The following is a 23330-nucleotide window of genomic DNA, read 5'->3' as shown; positions in this document are numbered from 1 at the left end:
GCTGTAAACACTGTTGATGGAAAAACAATGTTCCGAAATGGAGGCTTGTACTCGGAAGCTGTATTGCAAATATGTGCAAACACACACATACATATAAATAGACATACATATGTAGATGTACTATTTATGTATATGTATATGTACATATACATACATATATGTATAAACAATCTTCAATATAGACGCGAAAATATTTATTGCAGATAAAAATACTTGCCCTCAACGATTTATATTGAGCAAATTTGGGCAAAAATGCGACAGTTTGTATGCTTTCGATACAGTTTTTCCGCGCGCTATGACAATACAAAGAAGAGGAAATGCGCTAAAATATGGCAGACGAGCAGTCAAAACAAAAACAAACAAACATACATACATACATATTTACGTGGCTAGTCGGTAAATGGCGCCAATGGCGAAAAGAACATAAACAAAATTTTCAATGTCTCAACACAATAAAAAATGTTTATGTGTATAATTCACGAAAATTACGTCGGCAAATGAGCTTATACCATACACATATGTATATACATAAATACATTTATCTCCATACATACATATGTATGTATGTATGTATATCATGAGGCCACTTGTAAAATTTTATTTTGCAAATAAGCGAAAGATTTGCAATGAAACGTACGAAATTAAAAAGTATAAAAAAAATATATATGTACATATCTTCATACATATGTATATGTATGTATGTACATATGTGCATATATAGATACATACAATAAGCATACATATCTATACACAAATATTCATATGTATGTATGTACATGAAAAAAAAACACATTAGACAGAAATAAGACAAGCTATCACGAGTTGCTTTTAAATACAATATTTTATAACACAGATACTTAGTCTATATGCACATACACATATATTCATAACTAAAAACACACCTACATATGTGCGTACATACATACACGCACACATATGTACATATGTACTTATGCTTATATCGTGGATATGTGTATATATTCATATGATATACTGAAAATGGGAAATTAGCAATTTTAATTTTACTATATTTTTTGCTAATAAGCATGAATGGGTACAGTGTGTCAGTATGTCAAAAATATGAATAAAATTAAAGAAAGCAAGAAAACACATTAAGTTCGTTTGTACGGGCTCCATAATACTCTTCACAATAATACCCTTCTATATTCCATAGAAGAATTTGATTTTGATCGTTCAGTTTGTATGACAGCTATATGTTATAGTGGTCCGATCTGAACAATTCCTTCAGAGTTTGCAACGTTGCTCTAATCAATAAACCATGCAAAATTTCATGAAGATATCTCGTCAAATAAAAAAAAATCCATACAAGGTTTGGTTTTTGCTCATTCAATTTGTATGACAGCTATATGCTATAGTGATTCGATCTGAACGCTTTTTTGGGAAAATATACTTATGTCTCAGAAAATTAACTATAGAAAGTTTTGTGAAGATCGCTCGTCAAATAAAAAAGTTTTCCATACAAGCACTTGTCTTTGATCGATTATGTATGACAGCTAAGTGCTATAGGGATCCAATATTTGTAGTTCCGACAAATGAGCATATTTTTGAGTAGAAGAAATATAGTCTCTAAATAGTCCATACAGTATGTATTCAGCAAAAATTTGAACTTTTTTTTTTTTAATATTTTATTTACCCGTTAATACATACAAATTCTGTTTCAACATATTTCCAAATCTCAAAGCGCGTTTGATAAACCTCGAGATTTTTCTTTAGTCTTTAACTCTCTCAGAGTTTATCTTCGAAATGGTAGCGAATCTCTGTCCTTTCATGATTATTTTCACTTTTGCAAACAATAAAAGGCATATGAAGATAAATCATATGGAAAGGATGGTGTGTTTTTAGTCTTGTAAATAATAAGAAGATAGGGTCTTGCATTGTTCTATCACACTTCAGCACGATCTTTTCGTCTTTGGGTGTAACTTTAAGGTATCTTTTATAATATGTTGACTTAATAACTTATCTGCTTAGATCTTACACCGAGCCACTACATTCGAAAAAAATAGTCTTAACATTAGAGGCAACCTGACAAGCTTTTTGCAAACGTGTCTATTCTGATTTTAATCAATGAAGCAATTAGACTTTAGTTTCGACGTCATGAGCATCCATTCCACCACAATCGAATTCACGAAACCGCAATGGACTCAGATTTTTGTCCGACCAAGAAATGTCAACTCGCAACATTCCTTAAAATTATTTGGATAATATTAACTGCCGCTATAACTAGAACAACAATAATGTCATGAACGTGAACTTTGCTCGTGGGATATTTTGTGAGTTCGAAATTAAGAACTTTGGAAATAAACATCACATCTACCAATAAGGATGACGTGATTTTGACAGCCAGACGGCCATATGGTATTAGTTTACCTTAGAAAACCTTGCAATTTCATCATGTCACGTTTCACTTTGGAACAACGCTTGGAAATTGTCAAAAATTGCTACGCAAATTCACGTTTCCGACAAATTCACAAATTTACATTCATTGAAAAATCATCTACTCAGATGAGGCCCTTTTCGGGCTTAATGGCTACGTCAAGAAACAAAATTGTCGCTATTTGATTGAGTCATATCCTCGTATGGTTCAGGAAACGCAATTGCATACCTGAAAATGAACGTTTGGTGCGGATTGTGGTATGGCGGCATCACCGCGCTTTATTTCTTTCGAAATGATAAGTATCTATGGCCGTTCTTACTGGTAAATCCAATACAAACCACATTTGCGATAGATCTCAAAAAAATTCATCATCAATGGTATCTATTACGATTATAGCTATGAAAACTTGAATATTTTTTTCGATTCCGATAATATCTACATACTTTCCTCCATTGAAGGAAAAGTTCTATAATTTTTTATGGAAATCTAAAACTTTTCCTTCTATAATGTTTTGTGGACCTTTTCGTCCACAAATATTTTGCGAATTTCATGACCATTGAGCAAAATCAATGTCAGGTGGTTAATACAAAAATAAATGTATTCCAAATTAATAGACACCATTAAATTAATAAGCATTATACATACATATGTATGTAGTATGTACATAAGTGTTAATACAATAAATTACACATAAGAAGGAAAAAAAAAAATTAAATCACTTATAGACAAAATTTATTTCAGCTAATTTTCACGCCTTTTTATAAAATTATTTTGAGGCAGCAAGAAAAATAAAGAAATTCGTTTAAAACATAAGAAGAAACATTAACGTCGACTGCACCGAAGCTAATATACCCTTCACAGGTGCATTTCTTTTAGTAGCTATGTGTTCAGTTTGCATAGAAGCTACTTATATGCTATAGTAATCCGATCTGAACAATTTTTTTGGAGATTATATTATTATATTACCTTAAGCAACCCTTCAAATGCAAAAGATTTCCATACAAAAACTTGATTCCGATCGTTCAGTTTGTATGACAGCTATATGTTACAGTGGTCCGATATCGGCAGTTCCGACAAATGAGCAGCTTCTTGAAAAGAAAATGACGTTCGCAAAGTTTCAAAACGATATCTTAAAAACTGAGGAACTAGTTCGTATATATACAGACAGACAGATAGATGGGCATGGCCAAATCAACTCAGCTCGACATACTGATCATTTATATACATACATACATACATATATACTTAATAGGGTATCCGACGCTTCCTTCTGGGTGTTACAAACTTCGTGGCAAACTTAATATACCCTGTTCAGGGTATAAATATATCAAACAAATACACACACTCATATTCGTACATACATACATATTTATGTATATATACATATATTTATAGTCATTAATAACGAAATGCATAAAAACAACAACAAATCACTGTGATTCTTTTATAAGCTGACGTCTTTTATCTGACTATTAAATAAAAAGCGTTCTGCGCGTGAAAAAAAAAATTAAAAAAATGCAGGAAATTAGGAAAAAAATGAAATTGGCACATTTCCAACAATCCGCTCATGCGACCTTTCCAAACATTTTTGCACTGCGATGCCCGCCTGCGGGACCTCTCAGCGTCCCCACGTCAATGCGTAGTTCCACGCGCTCGCTTTCGAGTTTTATAATTAGTGTCTAGTTGTCTAACGTTTTCTATATTTTTTAAACTCGTGACTTGATTCATAAACATACATACATACATACATATGTATAAAAAGAAAATATTTATTAAATATATAAATATTTATTAAAAAAAAGTATTATTTGCAATATTATTGATATTCCTTTGCTAAATTTAGAAACTGGAGAATGGAGCTGCAAGCTTTCAATATTTATTTACGGCAATTACTCATCGGAGCAACCGCGTGTCTACAACAAAGTGCTTTAAGTAGGTAGGTAGCATATAAATATGTACAAATGTATATATATAAACACACATACATATGTATGCATATGTCTGTATATTTGTAAAATACGTTAAATTTGCGCATTTGTTAATTGAAGAAAGAGTGGCGGCACACATTAAGACACACTAATTGTTGTGAAAACACACTTGGCAGCACGTGAGGATGCCGGCTTTTGGAACAGGTTTCCATATTCACAACAAATATTACTATTAATACACTGTCAATACTGTAAAAACAGCCAATAAGCAAAGTCAACACATTTAAAGCAAATGCTTATTCTTAAAAAAAAAAATAAACGTAAACAAGCAAATAATTTCAAAAATATCGTTGTAGACAGTGCAGTCTCTTTGTAGGCAGTGATGGGAATGATTTATGGATATAAAATGTTAAAACGACTATTGATAGAACGTAATAATACTTACAATAATATTATTCATATATGTATATGTATATATGTATGGAAGTACATATTCTACATAAACGATAGATATTATACATGTATACTATATATGTATGTATACAAATCTTCTTGAAAGTCTCGAAAATAAAATTATTTTTTCAGTAAGGACGCTACAAAAGTAGACCGATAGGGCCGCCCGCTCTTTTGACATTTCGCTTTAGTAACTCCCATCATGGAAAGATATACGATCCGAACACGAGTCGAAATTATTGAAAATTACTACCGAAATTCGGAGTCATGGCCTCAACTTTAAGAGCGCTACATCCAATTTATGGTCGTCATAATCGTCCCGTCAGATTAACAATTGAGCGTTTAGTGGAAAAATTTTAATCTACAGGCACAGCACAAACTATTTCCGTGCCAGTGAGAAAAATTAGTGCCCGTAGTGTCGAGAAAATTGCTGCCGCTAACGCATCAACTGAGGAAAATCCAAATCAGTCTCTCACACGTCGTTCTCAAGCATCTGGGCATCTCTGTGATGTCGTCGGGGCGATGTTTGCGGAAATATTTTGGCCTACATCGTAACAAAATCAAATTGATACAAGAACTGAAGCCGATGGACCACCAGAAGCGTCGTATGTTCGTGAATTGGGCTGAGCAACAACTTGAAAATACTCCGGATTTACATCGAAAAGCCATTTTCAACAATGAGACTCATTTCTGGTTGAATGGCTTTGTCAATAAGCAAAATATACGCTATTGGTCAGGCAGCAATCCACACGAAGTCGCCATTGCATTCCGAAAATTTTACGGTTTAATCAAATTGCTGACTTTGCGGTTTGTGATAATCAAGACCGGCACGTTACAGCAAATGGGAATCGCTACCGCTTAAGGATAACCGAATATTTTTCAACCGAATTGGATAATATGGACTTGGACAATATATGGGTCCAACAGGACGGCGCCACAAGCCACACAGCGTATTGCACAATCGATTTATTAGAAACCATGTTTGGTGAACGGCCCAGTCAATTGGCCGCCTTGGTCGTGCGATTTGACGCCGTTAGACTATTTCCTGTGGGGCTACGTCAAGTCTATGGTCTATGCCGACAAGCCAGCAACGCTTGATGAACTTTGTACGAATATTGAATGTGAAATTGCAGCAGTTTCGGCCGAATCGATTAAAATTTTTCTTAGTTTGGTACAAGCTTTCATTGAATATTGTGAGGTCATCAAAAACTTGCCTCACCCGCGTCGTCCATTCACCTCTGACTATTACAACAACGTCAATTAAGTTAAAGTGTTTAAAAATCAATGTGTTGGCGTCAGAGAGATAGCTGAGGACTCAACTTCTCAGTATGGATCGACTCAACATATTTTAGTTACAGTTTTTGGTATGAAGCGTGTTAATGCTATACTCGTATCAATTGAATTTCTTACAAAAACATCAAATAGTAAAAAGTGTAGCATACTTTTAGGATTCAATATGAAATGCAAATGTATACATACATACATACATATATGATTCATCAGCTTGCCCAATAATAATATATTAAAGTCAGCAATTTTTACTTTAAGCATCGAAGAAAATGTCAAAAAATAAAAGGTGTGATGGAAAGCATGGTATAAGGTGCATCGTATCAGCTTATAGCTTCTATACTTCCCCTTAACGACGATGGAAAGCAAGTGATGGGAGCAAGAGCTTACTAAGCTTGCATAAGAGAAGTTTTGCTGTGATTGGATTGGATTGGAAAAGAGTTTGGAAATTAATTTAAAATATTTTAAATCAGAAGCTTAAACTTTCATAGTCTAAACTGCAAATTATTTACACAAAACAACTCAAAAGTTATTTCATCCAAGTATTTTATAAGGAACTACTATTTTTCCTGCTATCGGTGTGATTTATGAACAATTTGTTAAGAAAAAAATATCCAACACGGCACAGAAGTTGTCGAGTGATGATGCACTTCATTTATATCTACAATAAGACATGTATGTATGTACATACATATGTTGTACTTTTCTTATAAAGAATACATGTGTTTATATAAGCATATATGTATATACTTATGTATGTACATATGAAAAAAATCAACTTAATTGCAACGACATTAATTCAGTGCGTATTGGGAGCTATAAAAAACGGAATGAAATGACTTTACGCCTCCATGAGTTGGTATACACATAAGTACGTAAGTATGTGTGACCATACATAGTATGTAAATGCAAAATTTTCGAGTGCGATTGAATTTGCCCACGTACATTTGCAGTGAAACTGCAGGGAATGCACATAAATAATAAATACACATGTGTTTAAGTAATACATATGTACATATGTATGTATAAAACCTCCGAAATTCACCTCACCCATCGCTCTAAAAGCCAATTCAAGCAGATGTTGCACAAATATGCATACATACATACCAACAGACACGAAGACCGCAAATGAATTTGAAAAATTTGCGGCATTCCGAAATTGGCAAGAATTGCAGAAATATGAAAGGTAAACAGAGAAGCAAAGTAAATAGGCAACGAGTAAATTTATACCATTAAATTAAAACAAAATTCATGTATTCATGTCAATATTTTCGAAGCAGCCGAGGCAAGCGAACTGCACGAACGCGAAGCTAGTGAAAACATCGTGTGGCTCTTAACAGAATTGTAGTTATGGAAGAAGAGAGCAAACTACGACTCTTGCAAAGCCATGAAATAAGGTGAGTGTGGTGAATTTCTCAACTAAAGAGTGGCACTTGATTTACTCTTTGCATGAAAATACGAACAAAATGTGCTCCAAATTACAATACTTTGTTTTGTTGTAGTTGTGTTTGTATGAATGCATATATATATAAATGAGCTTGAAGTGGCGCGCTGCGCTGAGAGGCAATACGCCGCTGAGTTGGATGCAAAAAAACGAAGAAAACAAAGCCGAACGTCAACTTCAGCGTTCAATTTAACGGAGCGGTACGTAATAAAAATTAAAAACCGAAGAAAAAATGTAAACAGAACAACGTGCCCGAGGCAATAAAATGAGGCACAAAGCGAAATGCCCGATAAAATTGTGGAGCAAAACAACAATAAAAGATAAGACCTTATAAGAGGTTTCATGAGTGCACAAAATATATATTTATACATACTATGTTTGTACGTATGCATGTATGCATGTACATATGCTTTTCTATATGGTTCCATAGCTTCGTTCGTTTGTTGTTGAAAAACTATCTGACCAACAGTAAGTTCCGAGGTGTTAGCCGTTACGGCACTCAGAGAGAAAACTATTAAAAAATGGCAAGAGATCGAATAAAGGACACAGGATTCATGAACAGCTGATGGCAAAGCCAAAATTGTGAAAAAAGTCGGAAATTTGCTGCCTGCAACACATCACCGACGGTTTTGTGGTTTTAAGTCTCTCTAGATGCCAGCTTCATTGGAAAACCAAAAGCAAAATTGTGAAAAATGCATGCAGCAAATAACCGACGGTTTCGTGGTCTTAAGTCTCTCTAGATTCCAGCTTCTTTGGAAAACGGAATTTTCGAAATTAATAATTTATTATGCAATACAAATCACCAAAAAATATGCATACAAGCCGCTATACTCTCCCCATTACACGCGTATAACGTATCGAGCTCCTTTGTGGTGCGGTGTTCGATTTGCAAAATAAATCATCAAAGCAGACAACGACGAACGTTGTGTAAACCCATAAAAAACGCAAAGTTGAATACACTATGGAGCAACATTCACATGGACTGGACCATGAACACTTCTCGTGGCGCGGGGCGGCACCGGTGTGCCGTACGAAGTAATCGTGAGTGTGCACAGCTACGCAAACGAAGCTGGTGGCTGTGGGCGAACAGGCGCAAGAGCGAACATGCGAGCGCGCGGGTTGTTTATTTCCACATCATACTCATTTTGAATAAATTCAACCTTGTCGAATGCAACAACTTATTGCTTTAAGAAACCGCCGTTGTTTTGTTTATTACTTTTCTTCTGCTTCTGTTGTGCTTTTGCTAACCACAGACAGACTATACACCCATTGACGCGGCGTTCGAGAATTGCACGAGGCAGATTTGTCAGCAGGTGGGACTGAAACGGTCGTCAACACTGGAGCACACATATTGCAACCGATGTACTGTTATTGCAATCGGGTAGTGCAACTTTGTTCGAATAACGGCTTATTTCAGTACTAGAGAGGATAAGGAGGGGTTTTCAAGTCCTAAAAGACGACTTGAGAAATCCATGTACATACTTATGTGTATTATTTTTTAATTCTTATATATTTTCATCAAAAAAATATTTAAAACCCTTAAAAGTATGATTTCGAGAGCTTTGCAGAAAGCTCCAAGAACAAAATCTTGAGGAGAAAGAAATGTGTAGAAAAATTTAGGGTCTCGAACTTTCCTTCCTCTGACAATCTTCGTGGTAAACTGTTCAGAGAATAAAAATTCGATTTCGAGTTCACAATAAAAGGTTCAATAACATTTTCAATACCAAAAAATCGGTGTTTTTGATCAAACAATGGCAGTCGATCAAGATAAAACTTTAAATACATACATAAGTATGTGTATGTATGTAAGTATATACCATACCAATCAATTCCAAGTCCGCTCAATACAAATGTCACCGATGAGACAACTCTAAAAGTTCCGGCTCCGACCGAACTTACTGCTCTCTGCTCTCCATTACATAGTTTTATTGTTTTACAAATATTTGTTTTTGTTTTTGTTTTGTTTTCAATTTTATTTTCGCATTCTTTAGACGTGAACGTGACTGTGTGAAGCACGACACCGCGAATGACTATTTCGACAATTCATCGGTTATGTGAGTCTAAAAATAGACTCAACTCGTCGTATTATTACATATTTACTAGATCTTACGCGTATAATATATAATACAACATGTAATATACATATGTATATGTATGTAGGGTGGGTTTGTAAGCTGCGCAGTATGTATGTATGTTTTTATACAGGTATTATATGTAAGTAAGTGTAAAACAGCTTTTCATAGCATCTCTTAACGGTACTGCTGGTCGGAAGTGGGAGTAGTATTTATTTCTCTCTTTATATTGCCCGTTAAAAGTTTTTCGAGAGCGAGACCTGCTCTCACTCTCGTTTGACAGGAACCACAAACGCTTTTGTCTTCTATTCGGCAAGTAAGAAACAAGCCTTACAACTTTTGGCATTGTTGTCAAGCTATTATGGTACTAAATTTAAAAGTGGCATGATCATTGAAAAGATTCATTAATAATATTATTTTCATTTCGAAACGCTGAAAAAGAGAGAAACTTAAGTAGTTGTTTTTAGTTGAAACTTAGAGAGTATTGCAAAATATACTGAAATCTTGACTCGTGAATGAATTCAAATCAATTTAGATCCTTCATTAAATTATATGAGCTTGTGTTACTTCGAAAAGTGCTTCGGAGAGAGTATTGAGATCAAATCCTGAAAAGTGAATAAATTCAAATAAATTCAGAACAGAAGAATTCATTAAATTATATGTGGTTGTGTTGATTCGGAGCGTGCTTCTTCTTAAGAAAAAATCAATGAGCACCACATCAATACTGAGAGTATAATTGGATCCATGTAGCATCGAGAGTGTAAGCTTTCAACTAACAGCTTGATCATTTACAAAGCCATGCGGGGAACAAGCCTTCAAATGGAATGTGAGTAAAAATTGTCATATTTCTATAAGCTTTTTTGCATATCCAGAACTTTGATTAATCCTTGTCTGATCTTAAGGGGTTACATGGGTTTACGGGTTTCAAAAAATCATGTTTTGGTATTGTTTTATTAAATTCTACAACACCTCAAGAATATTGTTCTAAAGTTCATCCGAGTAATAGTTTCGGAAATACAGCCTTGAGAACTTGTGCGCTCGAGGCTAGCTAGGCTAAGTCTTTAAACGCGTTTTTCTCGAAACAGTGTTTTTGAACCGATCTTTGTGAAATTTTACACAGGTCTTTGAGATACAATTCTTAAAGACTTGGACGAAGGATTTTTTTTCGATTACAACTATTTGAAAAAAAGTGTCGCGGAATTTTTACGGAAATTTTAAGTTTTTTGTAAAATGTCTGCCTAAAATCCAATTTTTATTTTTTTTTCCTTCGTCCAAATTCTAAGTTAAGTTTTTGACCAAAACACGTATTTTTGTTTTCAGTTTAGTTGATCCTTTAAGAAGTTATCATATCAACACGTGCGCATTTTTTTCCGAGGGGTTATCGGAAATGGCCTCGCAATGGCCAAGTTCAAAATATTTTTTTCCAAACATTTTCTTTATTAATAGTGTATGTATGTTTGTAACAACAAAAAATCCTAATAAAATATTTAATTTTTTATATGTGACCTGGTCTACGAAAGGGGGCTTAGGCGTCAAAAAATCAATTAATTAATGAGAAACTGACGAAACGAGTTGTTTACTTTTAACAGCTGTTTCCCAGAAAACTAGTTTTCGCACGTTAGCTCCCTTTTCGTAGACCAGGTCACATATGAGTTTTTAAAATTGTTGAAAAATTGCTTTTCTTACCGGAAACCCATGCAACCCCTTAACGGTGTTTCGGAACATAAATTTTAACAATTATCATAAAAAAACCTACTAGTTACAAATATACCATATTACACGAGGATTTAATGAACCAAATGTTTGGCATTATCTCAACCAAATTTTTTAGACATCAAATCCTCTTAAATATTTAATACAAAATTCTGCAAAATTATATTCCTGACAACTTTCAGTTTAAATTGCAAAACTTATTTTTATACATACGACATCAAAAATTGCTTAATTTGCCGCCAGAACGATGACGAGCGTAGAAATGACGAGAAGTTGTACGAGCAGACGGCGACAATTCGAACAGACAATGTTTTTTGCACATTCAATAATTATATGCTTTCCAACTTGCGCAGCTACCTTTGTACACAAGAACCAAACATACACAATGCAAATGTACATTCATACATATGGACAAACATATGTACATAGATGCATCAGAAATACATACATATGTATGTGTGTACATATGTACATCTACAATACTACAAAAACGTAAACAAGAACACTTGACTGCTTTGCTATGAAGAGTTGTTGTTTAGCAAAAACCGAGTACACGAGTCCGAGCTGAATTGAATTGAGTGATACGTAGTAGTGACCAATTTTGTGCGAGCACGACATTCCTGCGAATTAGCATTTGAATACATACCGTATTTAGTCAAAGCTGTAGGTAAATTAAGCTGCTTTTATGGCAACCGGCCAGCAAATGAGGTAGGGTAAGCCCACGTACATACATATGTATGTACATATGTACATACATACATACATAAGTACCAGCGAGAAAAAAGGTATACCGCACTAGACGTCAGTTGAAATGTGGAATGTTACTGAATATGGAAATAGAACTATAAGTATAGTAATTTTCTAAGTTGATTTTCGAATTGAAATTAACTTCAGCTCAAGTTACGTCGACGTAACAGTCAAAATCTTAAACATTTAATATTAGATAATTTGGATTTAGTTATTATTTTTTTTCAAACAGAACGGTAGCAACAGTTTTCTAAAGTCTTTCTCGAAGTTTTTTAGTATTCTACAGGAACTTTTTATATAATTGTAAAACCATTTAATATGAAAAGCTTTTATCGATTCGCAACAGCTTTGAGAGTGACGAAACGAACAAACAACTTAGAGCAATACCATTTCAAGGAGGTATCCTCATACTCTCTGCTATTTTATAGAAGATAATATTTATTTCCATTTTTAAAGAGATCGGAGCTTTACATATAGCGATCTTAGCAGAATCGCTGGCAACTGCAAGGCCGATGAGCTAACTCTGGAACGGCTCACATCGAAATGGGACCGTGTTGGATCTCGATTGGCGTCTTGTGTTCTAGCGCTGGACCAATGAACCTCGCGTGCGTGGTCGACGATCAGCTCCTGCATCAGCATGAGAACTACTTGCGTTGAGCAAAGTTCATTAGGATTTCTTACGGGACACTGTCCAATACGCATTCGTGCAGTAAGACTAAAAATTTTGTTGGATTGTCAAAGTTGTATGGAGTAAATTGAGGTGAAAACATCCTTTTGGCCTAGACTAGAACGCATGAGATCTACAGAACTACTTGCCTTGAGCAAAGTTCATTTTCCCCCAATCGTAGCAAATTTTCCTGGACACTGTCCGATAGGAATTCATGCGGTAAGGCTAAAAATCTTCTCGTATAATAGTAGTCAAAGTTGTATGGAGGAGGTTGAGGTGAAAACATCCAGGCACTTTTTTCTTCATTGTCCAGCCTTTGCACGGCTGAGACTGAAACAACTCGATAGTCTTACCTTTGGCGAGCCAGAAGATATAGCCGTAACATTAGCGGATTCAACTGATAGGCTCATAGTGCTTTGCTGACTTGTAAGGGTGTTATGATCTAGTATTTAGGAGTTTTTAGATACCACAGGCGATCGGCGTTCTAAACTGTCCAAGTGAGGTCCCTGTTTGGATCGATCACTTAATCTAACATAACATAACCTTACATATAGCAAGCAGAGAAGTTACGAATCAAAGTTTAAAATTATATTTAAATGAAGTAGTGATCTGATTAAGTAGGTATATGTAAGTCTATTTATGGGAAATATCAGACTTCGATATCCTAATAGTACCAAAATGTATTCAACCAATGTCAATAGGAAACATTTTTGACCTATTTAAGAAGGTTATCGTAACAGTCCTCCTTATGACTAGTAGTGAATCTAAAATTTTACAAAAAATATTTATAAATCCCCTCTAAATTAAAAAAAATTAACTCGTAGTCTTTTGGAAAGCCACAAGTATTCAAATTATCGATTGTAAAATACGACCAGAGCTTTGAACTATGATTCACTGTGTTCTAAATCTTACAATTGCGTGCATAAAAAAATCACCATTGAATGTGTAATACAAGTGAGTCTATTGTATTTATTCATCGCGTTCATAAAACTTTGCTGACGTACCCATAAAGGTATTTGCATGAAAAAAATATTGAAAGTATAATAGAGCGGACTGCTGCATCATCTCGAGATAATTATTTGTACGAGAAACTGTTGGACCACATAACAGAATACAAACATACCCACTAGGCTATGTACGCGTAAGTAAATTATGACAATTCTTAACGTGCTATTTACGTCGTTGATCGGAACGTGAAATAGGTGTGCGGCACTACGTCAGCTGCTGGCAAGGCTACGTGAGAGCGCCAGTCATTTGCACTGGGTTACTCTAATTTACTTAACACACCACAGCTTATCAACGATGTCAAGGCGAAGCGAAATTTTACTAATCACTGAAAGAAAGTTCAGATAAAGAATTAAGCAGATAAGTAGAGTGACTCAGAATAAATATAATTTATAACGGTAGCAGTATGCAAGCGCTTAAATTTGGACACACGTACTCATATTTCATGTATATGTGTGCCTTTGCCCTCGTTGCCAATCAAAATTTCACCACATAAACGTCAATCTGTCGAACAAAAAGCTTTTTTTCTGCAATCTAGTCAATAATCAAGGCATTTGCATAAATTATTTGACTCAAGGTCATGAACTAGGTTCTTTAACGTAAGAATTTGTATTGCTATCGCAAGGCGCGTGCATCAAAAATTCAACTTACTTGCTTAATAACTGTAATAATTGTATGTAAATGTGTTACGTGCGTTGGAGAACGTTGCAGTTCGAATCAAATATTTGTATAATCAATAGTTTGTATATTATCTTTATCTCAATATTTTCAATTTCGATCTCGGCGCCTGCATATGCACATAAATACATATTATATATTATATACATATGTATGTACATATATACATACATAGTTGTCAATATGTCAGCTTTGATACGCTGTCAGCAAATTTAGAGCACTCCATTTGACATTTACCCATTTGAGTCGCATTATTAATTGTATCGCTGAGTACAAATGTCCAATTATAATGAGTATGGGGTCCCTAAGCATAGACAGCGCGCTATTTTTAAACCCAACGCATGTTTTAGTCATTAATAATTAAGTGGTTATCATTTGTATACCTGAAACAGGGCATTTTAAGTGTGCGACGGTGTTCGTAACAACCAGATAGAGAGTGACGAGTTGAGTCGATTTAGTCAAGTCCGTCTGTTCAGCTGTTCATCTGTATACACGATACATGAACTACTTCCTCAGTTTTTGAGATATCGTACTGAAAATTTCCATACGTCCTGTTCTCCCGAAGAAGATATTTATTTGTCGGAACCGTCGATAAAGAGCCAATATAGAATATAGCTGCCCAAGAAACAGATTGATCAAAATCCAGTCCTTGGAAACTTGATAAGATAGTAGTTCAATTGAAAAGCTCGGCCTGACAAATAGACGGCGCTACTAGAATTAAATCCATATGATTTTTAGTAAGCCCTAACCTTCAAAGGACGTGTGTATAAATTTGACAGCTCCCGGATCATTAGTTTGTGAATTATATCATCAAGGATTGGTATGCTATGTTTAAACGTGGTGAAATGAGCACCGAAGACAATGAACGAAGTGGACGCTCGAAAGAGGTTATTGATTTTGGATGACCGTAAAATGAAGTTGTTAAACATAGCAGACATCATATTCACGAATATTTGAGTATGAGAAAGCTCTATGCAAAGTGGGTGTCGGGCGAGCTCACTTTTGACTAAAAACAACGACGATTTGATGATTTCATGGGGAGCAGTTCAAGCGTAATTAGACCGAGTTTTTGCGTAGATATGTGACAATGGATGAAAGATGCCTTCATCATTTCACTCTGAAGTCCAATCGACCGTCAGCCTAGTGGACTGTACATAACGAACCGACCCCAAAGCATTTTAAAACGCAACAGTTGCTTGTCAAGGTCATGTCGTATGTTTTTTGGTATGCGTATGGATTAGTTTTTATTAATCACCTTGAGAAAGGAAGGACCATGAACAGCGACTATTATATAGCGTTATTGGACCTTTTGAACAACGAAAACGGCGAAAACGACCGCATTTGAAGAAAAAGAAAGTGCTATTTCACCAAGGTAATGCACAAGTCAGAGAAAAGGATGGCAAAAATCCATGAATTGGGCTACGAATTGCTTCTTTAGCTACCGTATTCTCCAGATCTGGCCCCCAGCGACTATTTCCGGTTCTCAGATCTCAAGAGATTGCTCGCTGGGAAAATTTCGTCGTATGAAAAGGTTATCTCCGGAACTGATGCCTATTTTGAAGCCAAGTATAAAAAAGTATTACAAACAGGGTATCGAAAAGTTGGAGAGTCGCTAAAATCATTGTATCACCCTTGAAGGGAACTGTGTTGAATTAAAAATAATCGAATTTTGCCCAAAAAAGTATTTTACTATGATAGGCTTTTCAATTGACCTGTTATCTTCACCAAATTTTGCTTGGATAAATGTCTAAGGCAACGTTATTAGGCACTAAATGGATGGTACATTGGGCATAAAAACCACATTGAATTGGTAATACAAAAATTCATAACTTAGGCTAATTACTTTTATATCAAATTTAGTACAAGCCCAATAATCAAGCTGTCAATGTCCAGACTTGTCTGCCACCTGCTGTAAATGTCTTTAATTGGTAAGCAGAGTTATTGTAACTAATAATAATAACAACACAAATATCAGATGGATTAGTAGAAAATAAATACTACATATGCACAGTGACTCACAAAATTGATCACCTTAGGCCAGAATTCTCTTAATGAGCCGATTTGGCTTGTGTTCGATTTTTTTTATATAACCCACAGTTGCTCGATGGGTTTTAGGTACGGAAATTGGGAAAGCGAATCTAGCATAATAATGCTGATGTCCTGAACACATTTGTGAGTTTCCTTTGCTGTGTGTTTTGGAGCATTATCCTGTTGGAAGACAGGTCGGACCATTTTCACCTAAGTCTCCTACAATGCCAAACAAATGACTGCGCAGATTCTCAATATAAGACTCTGCCAATCCCAAACGATTTATTGTAGTCTCTTCCGAACACAGGATCTTCTGCTACTGGGACTTACATTTTAGGTCTTGTATTTTTTCGTGAAATTTACCGGCAACTTGCTGTGCCTATCAGTGAATAAAGGTTTTTTGGCTTTTGGACAGCATTTCGTAATTTTCTGCGAATTGTTTGTGCAGAAACCTTTAAATTATTATTATTGTTCAAATTTTACTTTACGCTAATTTTAGTGAGGGCATAAAACATATTGGTAACGGTACCTCAAACACCAACCAACAAAAATATTCAGTCGGATTTATGTTTGACTTCTATATCTAAGACGGAATGAAAAAATAATGGCTTTTCAATTGAAACGTGATCAATTTTGTGAGTCACAGTATATACATATATTTAAAATTTTGATATGTATCCAGAGTTTTAGAAAACCTAAGCGAAAAAGTCATTATTTTAAAACTGTAAAAACTCCTTTGCCGATACTTAAAACAAAGGAAGAGAAACACGTTCCAATATCTGTCAACGGTTGCCTTTAGTCAATGATAGTTCCATATAGTATGTATGTACATATACTTATGTACATATATGTACCATGTACACACTCCGATCAGTAAAGAGTTTAAGAGCTCTTATGAAGATTAAAAATAACAAAGCAGGTGAGTTTTTAAATAACCTTGAATCCCTTATACATACATACATACATATATTTATTTAAATATTTTTCAATATTGAAAACATCAAAAAAAAAAAATATGAATAAATTTAATGAAATAATGATTTATTTAAAAGAATATGTACATAACTGGTTTAGTTTTCTAAACTGAGCTCAGCATCGAGCCTGCGAAGCGTTAAGGTTCTATTGCGCAATTCAGAGCTGAGTAAAATTAACTTTAAATACATACATATGTATGTAGATATTTCATGATGTTCATGCCGGCATCTGATTTGCATACGCCGTTATGTATTATGCAAATAAGCACATTGGTTTATGACTTCTGTTCGACTGTGCATATTAGTTCGACAGAAATAATATAATATACATACTACACATACATACATATGTATGTACATATGTAGATACATACTTATGTGAACAGAGTATCGTTACAAACCCACATTTACCGTAGAAGTTTCACCACACTTTTCTTCCCACTTATGGAGGTTGTCCTTCAAGTTTAAGGAAACCTCGAGCGGCTGCAGAATTTCGATTTCCGAACCGATAGCTTACTAACTGTTAGTCACGCACTTGTCTCGACCGGTTGTCAGAAAACGAGCAAGTATTGAAGGCAGTTGTAAAGCTTCCGCTTATAAAGCTGACATAGGACATAATGTCCAACAAACAAAAATCACTATTATTTGTTACTCTAACTCCTAATATGATTATTTTTCAGGTCACTAACAAATAAGGTTCATAGAGTAATTAATGAAATAATTTAGCAATTTTCTCAAAATTTTCCTAAAATCAGTTCAAAGTCAAAAGCCCTGAACATCATAAAATACTAGATAGAATTTTCATCATTCCATCGACTGCGATATTCGCCGTTGCCAATACGCGAAGGACCATAAATCTTCCGCAACACCTTTCTCTCGAAAACTCGTAACGTCGACTCATCAGATGTTGTTATCGTTCACGCCTCTGCACCATATAGCAGGACGGAATGATGAGCGACTTGTAGAGTTTGGTCTTTGTTCGTTGAAAGAGGACTTTACTTCTCAATTACTTTCTCAGTTTGAAGTAGCACCTGTTGGCAGAAGTTATTCTGCGTTGGATTTCGAGGCCTTCATTGTTGTTCGTGGTAATGCTGGTTCCAAGATAAACGAAATTACCTACGGCTTCGAAGTCATCACTCTTAACAGTGACATGGGAGCTAAGTTGCGAGTGCGACGACTGTTTGTTTGATGACAGGAGATATCTAGTCTTTCTCTCGTTCACTACCAGATCCATAGGTATATGTTTGATCAGGAGCTATCTGCTATTCGACTGTTGGACTGCAGCTTTGACATCCAAGATATTTCAACCTCTGTCTAGCTGGAAAATTGGAAAAAACAGCCGCCTTGTCTGTATCTCAATTCTTTGCAGAGAGCTTTTTCCACAACGCGTATGCCAATAGCATACAGTTCAGTTAAAAGCCCTATCCTTTGGCAAGATGATCTTTGTTGAGTGAAAACTCTCGCATTATACTCTGAGTAACATCTAAGTTCTAAGCACATGTTAGCATATTTTGCTAATTTTTAAAAAAAAAATATTCTTAATTTTTAATTATAACCTATCTTCTTCTTAAAAAAGTACGAAGTCTCAATTAAGTCTACACATCACAATAAGCGCAAAAATGGCTCGTTGGGTAGATTTGCAAGCACTAAAAGTGTGTATATGTATTTAAGTATTTCATCTATATATTTGTAAATTTTAGCTGCTTTTGTGCGGATAAATTAAGATTAATGCAAATAGAGCTGGATCTATGCATGTATAGGGTGAGTCGAGCTGGGAAGATCTAATGTATTACATTTTCTTTCCAGTTTAAGATATTTCCAGATCTCACTTTTAAAGAAATTCATTTTTGGATAAAGTGTTTTTCACGAAATAATAATTGTATTCGATTTGATGAACATTGAAGAGTGGAGAATCGAAAATTTAATATTCATAAAAACAAATAATCGTTCACAGGATCGTTTCGGTGGGTTCTACGTAAGCAGATCAAAACCCAAATTTTTATTTGGCCAAGGACCGTCTAGTAGTATCGCGAAAACAACAACGATTAAATAGAGATGTTATTCTACGTTTTTGACAACCGAGCAGAGTGAAGTGGCAAATCGACAACTGTTAACATTACGATAAATTATTACACCTAATTGCAAAGGGCCAACTGACACACCCTTTACAATGAGATGATGAATGAGTATATGAATGGTGCATTGATTTATGTATGTACATATGTATATGGTTGTGTACATACATATGTTAATTATAGAATATTTATCCATAAGTACAAAGTGACTTTTATGCGCAAGCAAGTTTAACTAAACCGAAAATACAGTCGAGGCATCATAATTGTTACAACTTTATAAATGATAGTGACTGAATAGACCATATCCAACCTGCAGTGAAGAAAATATAGCAGCCGTAGCTGAGAGTGTACACGAAGACCGTAGAGAGTCGATTCGGCGCCGTTCGCAGCAACTCGGACTGACGTATGGAACGACTTGGCGCATTTTACGTCGAGATCTTAAATTGAAAGCATACAAAACACAGCTTTTGGAAGCACTGAAGTCGCTCAACCTTCCCAAACGACATCGCTTTACTCTATGGACTTTTGAAAAGTTCGAAGAAGATCGGACGTTTACAAACCAAATTTTGTTCAGCGATGAGGCCCATTTCCGGCTCAATGGGTTTATAAACAAGCAAAATTGTGGCATTTGGGACGAAGAGCAACTTGAAAAGATTCAACAGCTACCATTTCATCCAGAAAAAAACAAAGTTTTGGTGTGGTATGTGGGCCGGTGGAATCATCAGTCAATATTTTTTTCAAAAATGATGCCGGTAAGAACTTAACCAGCAATGGCGAACGTTATCGCGCCATGATAACCGACTATTTGATGACTGAAGCTCATGATCTCGGCGACATTTGGTTTCAACTAAACGACGCCACTTCCCACACATCGCATCAATCAATGGATTTATTGAGAGAACACTTCGGTGGGCAGATAATTTCACGTTTTGGGCCGGTCGAATGGCCAACAAGATCGTGTGATACCACATCGTTAAGCATTTTGCTGCGGAGATATGTAAAGTCTAAAGTTTTTACGGATAATTCCGCTTTGGTTCAGGACTTGGAGCAAAACATCACGAGTGTGATTAAGCAGTTACCAGTCGAAGCGTTCGAACGAGTCATCGAAAATTGCACTCAACGGATGAACCATTTGAGATGTAGCCGCGGCCAACATTTGAAAGAGATATTTTTCAAAAAATAAATGCCAAAGAATTTTCATTCGAATGATAATAAACATTCCCCATTAAATTTGAAGTTTCTGTGTTTTTTCTTTGAAAAGTAGGGAACCGCAAAATGGGTTAACCATATAAAATATACTTTTTAAGGTTTCTGACATTTCCATTCAGGTATTACAAAGCAAATGCAAATAATAACAGGCCAGATCTGACAGTATAAACTTTCCGATTACTTCAATAAAGTATTTAAAGGCATTTTTACTTCTGTTCTACTTGAAAACAACAGAATGTAACAAGAGTTACATAATCACTTCGTGTTTGCAATGAAAATTATAACAATATAACACAAGTGTGAGTATTATAGGCCTCACTATGAAATCGATTAGAAATGTGCTCATTAAAGTGCCTTCTCTGTTTGAGTATTGATTTTGAATTTGTTTTCCATACAATTGTATGAGATATTTACCGAACTCGAGCGCATTTAAGTTTCGACAGGCTATTACCAGTGCTTAGCAGATAAACATGCGCCATAGATCTAAGTGTATATAAGATATAACTATATATATACTTAGAAAAGTAAATGAATATCACACACACACAAGTGGGATATGCATTAATGCAAATTAATTATCAATTATGTAAGTGGGTGAGTAAATGAGTGCCAGAGTGCTCATGTGACGTTTATATTTAGAACGTATCAAATTCTAATATGCATTTTAGACCTATTTATAGCGCCAAGTTGTTTACAGTTTTTCCGCTTATATATTATAAAAGCATTGCATGTTTAATTATGGTAATGTAAAACTAATTTTTTCACCTTAATTTTTATTAATGAATGTATATAAGAATAGATATTTGCATAAACACAAATTAAATTATGAAATGTTAACGTAATATCTGAACGGCATAGCTAAAAATTATTTTTCTATATATTTTTATGGAAAGTTTTGTTTCATAATGAAATAGGCAGATCAAGCGAAAATGTTAGAAATTAACAAGAAGGGAAGCGCCTGGAAGTTCGAAAATCGCTGTATTAGCTATATGGGAGCTAAGGGAAGTATTGATCCGATTTAACCCATTTGTAACACACAGACATACATAAGTACTACTTCAGGAATAGTTTTTTTCCGAATTTCAATTATATATCTCACATAATGACCGATTTTGACGATGAAATGTTAAGAAATTTCGGTTGAGGAAATTTCTGTCAAAAATTCTGGCACTTCAATGACAGTTTTCCGAAAAATTAAGCTTTTTTACTCAAATATTTCTCACTCAGTTAACTAAAAATGAGCTAGACAGTTTCTCTTAGAGAAAACTGCAACGATGTCCTAAATGACATTTTGCCATTTCTGAGAGATCTTTCAGAGATTGAAGAGTAATGTGCTGAACACATAGAGAGCGACAGGCTTCAGACGACAGCAGAGAGGAGAGGAGAGGATGCTACCAATAACAAACTAAATAACAAACAAATATAGTTTATATATTTTTTCACATATATTTCTCCAACAAATCATATCTGGTTAGTTTTTAGATCCTTAACTGTCACAGTTCATAAATTCATTAGTGAAATAATTTAGTAATTGGTTCAAAAAATTTATAATCTTCAACATTTTTCACAAAATTTACTTAAAGTCAGTTCAAGATCAAAAGCCTGGAACATCTTAATATACTGAAACCTTATAAGTACCTATGTATGTATATGTATTTATGTATGTATGTATGTACATATGTATATTAAACATTTTTGAAGGGATAAGGGAAGAAACCATGGCTTACAAATAATGCCAATTCATCGAAAATTGTTAGTGACGAGTATTTCCGGTAGCCCAATGAATACATTTTCAAAACCCAGCACTATTTTTCCAAAATAAAATCTCATTCAAGGTTTGAGTATTGACTACGAGAGAACAGCGTTTCCTTTTTCTCATTTTACAACGCTCTCTGAGTGATTTTTTCAAATGTTGTAAACAAATTTATACGAGTTCTCGAAAAATCTGGCAACTGCTGACAAAATTTTCAGAACGACAGATACATAATAATATACAAGATATGATATAGCAAATATCCGTTCAAGGTTTGAGCATTTGCTACGAGAGAACGTCGTCTTTCCTCTCTATTTACAACCTTCTCTGAGTGATTTTTTTCAAACAGTTTAGTAGGATCAATATATCTTATATATACGAATGTTTAATCTTTCTAATACACTGATTGAAGACTAAATATGGCAAGCTCATTATATTAACGATCAAATATCAGCAAATTACAACATTAAGCCGTTAAAATACACTGTTTCTTGACCATTCAAAAGTTGCAAGATTTTACCAGAATTTATCAGATGAGCGAGCGTAAGCTGTACTCTGGCGGATTAGAGGAGAAATATGAATAGATAGCGTTCTCTCTCAATCAAAATTTTCAAGATTTTACTAGAAAAAAGTTTAATTTTCTCATTCCAGTTACCAGAAAAAATTTTTCGGAATATTCTGGTAAAACTTCATGTAATAAACGAGTATACTGGTGTTTATTAATTTTTGCTTTTTGATTCTCTACTTTTGAAGTTCTAAAGAGTCATTGAAATAAAAGTAGTCGCGGTTTTATTTTTGCAGTTCTAGAATTTTCAAAATCTGCAAACATGTAAGCAAACTATAACTATTTTTTTAGTTGTTTCGATTTAAATTTTTAAGTTGTTTTAAGGGGCTATAAGGGC

General features: G+C 34.7%; 1 protein-coding gene across 2 annotated transcripts in view; it reads right to left on the bottom strand.

The window, feature by feature from the left end:
• The window catches only part of LOC120775912 (pre-mRNA-splicing factor ATP-dependent RNA helicase PRP16), a 49104-nt gene that overhangs the window by 5119 nt on the left and 20655 nt on the right, over positions 1-23330 (bottom strand). The window contains exon 1 of one of the 2 annotated variants that reach the window (XM_040106305.1): positions 9330-9462. The exons of the other annotated variant lie outside the window; for it this stretch is intronic. The gene's annotated coding sequence lies outside the window, so the exon portion shown is untranslated. Of the gene's footprint in view, positions 1-9329; positions 9463-23330 lie in introns of those variants that run through there. 2 annotated transcript variants of the gene reach the window in all.

This window comes from Bactrocera tryoni, chromosome 4 (genome assembly GCF_016617805.1).
Source record: "Bactrocera tryoni isolate S06 chromosome 4, CSIRO_BtryS06_freeze2, whole genome shotgun sequence".
In the NCBI taxonomy this organism is placed as follows: domain Eukaryota; kingdom Metazoa; phylum Arthropoda; class Insecta; order Diptera; family Tephritidae; genus Bactrocera; species Bactrocera tryoni.
The sequence above is the reverse complement of the archived record's forward strand: the minus strand, read 5'-3'. Positions and strand labels throughout refer to the sequence as shown.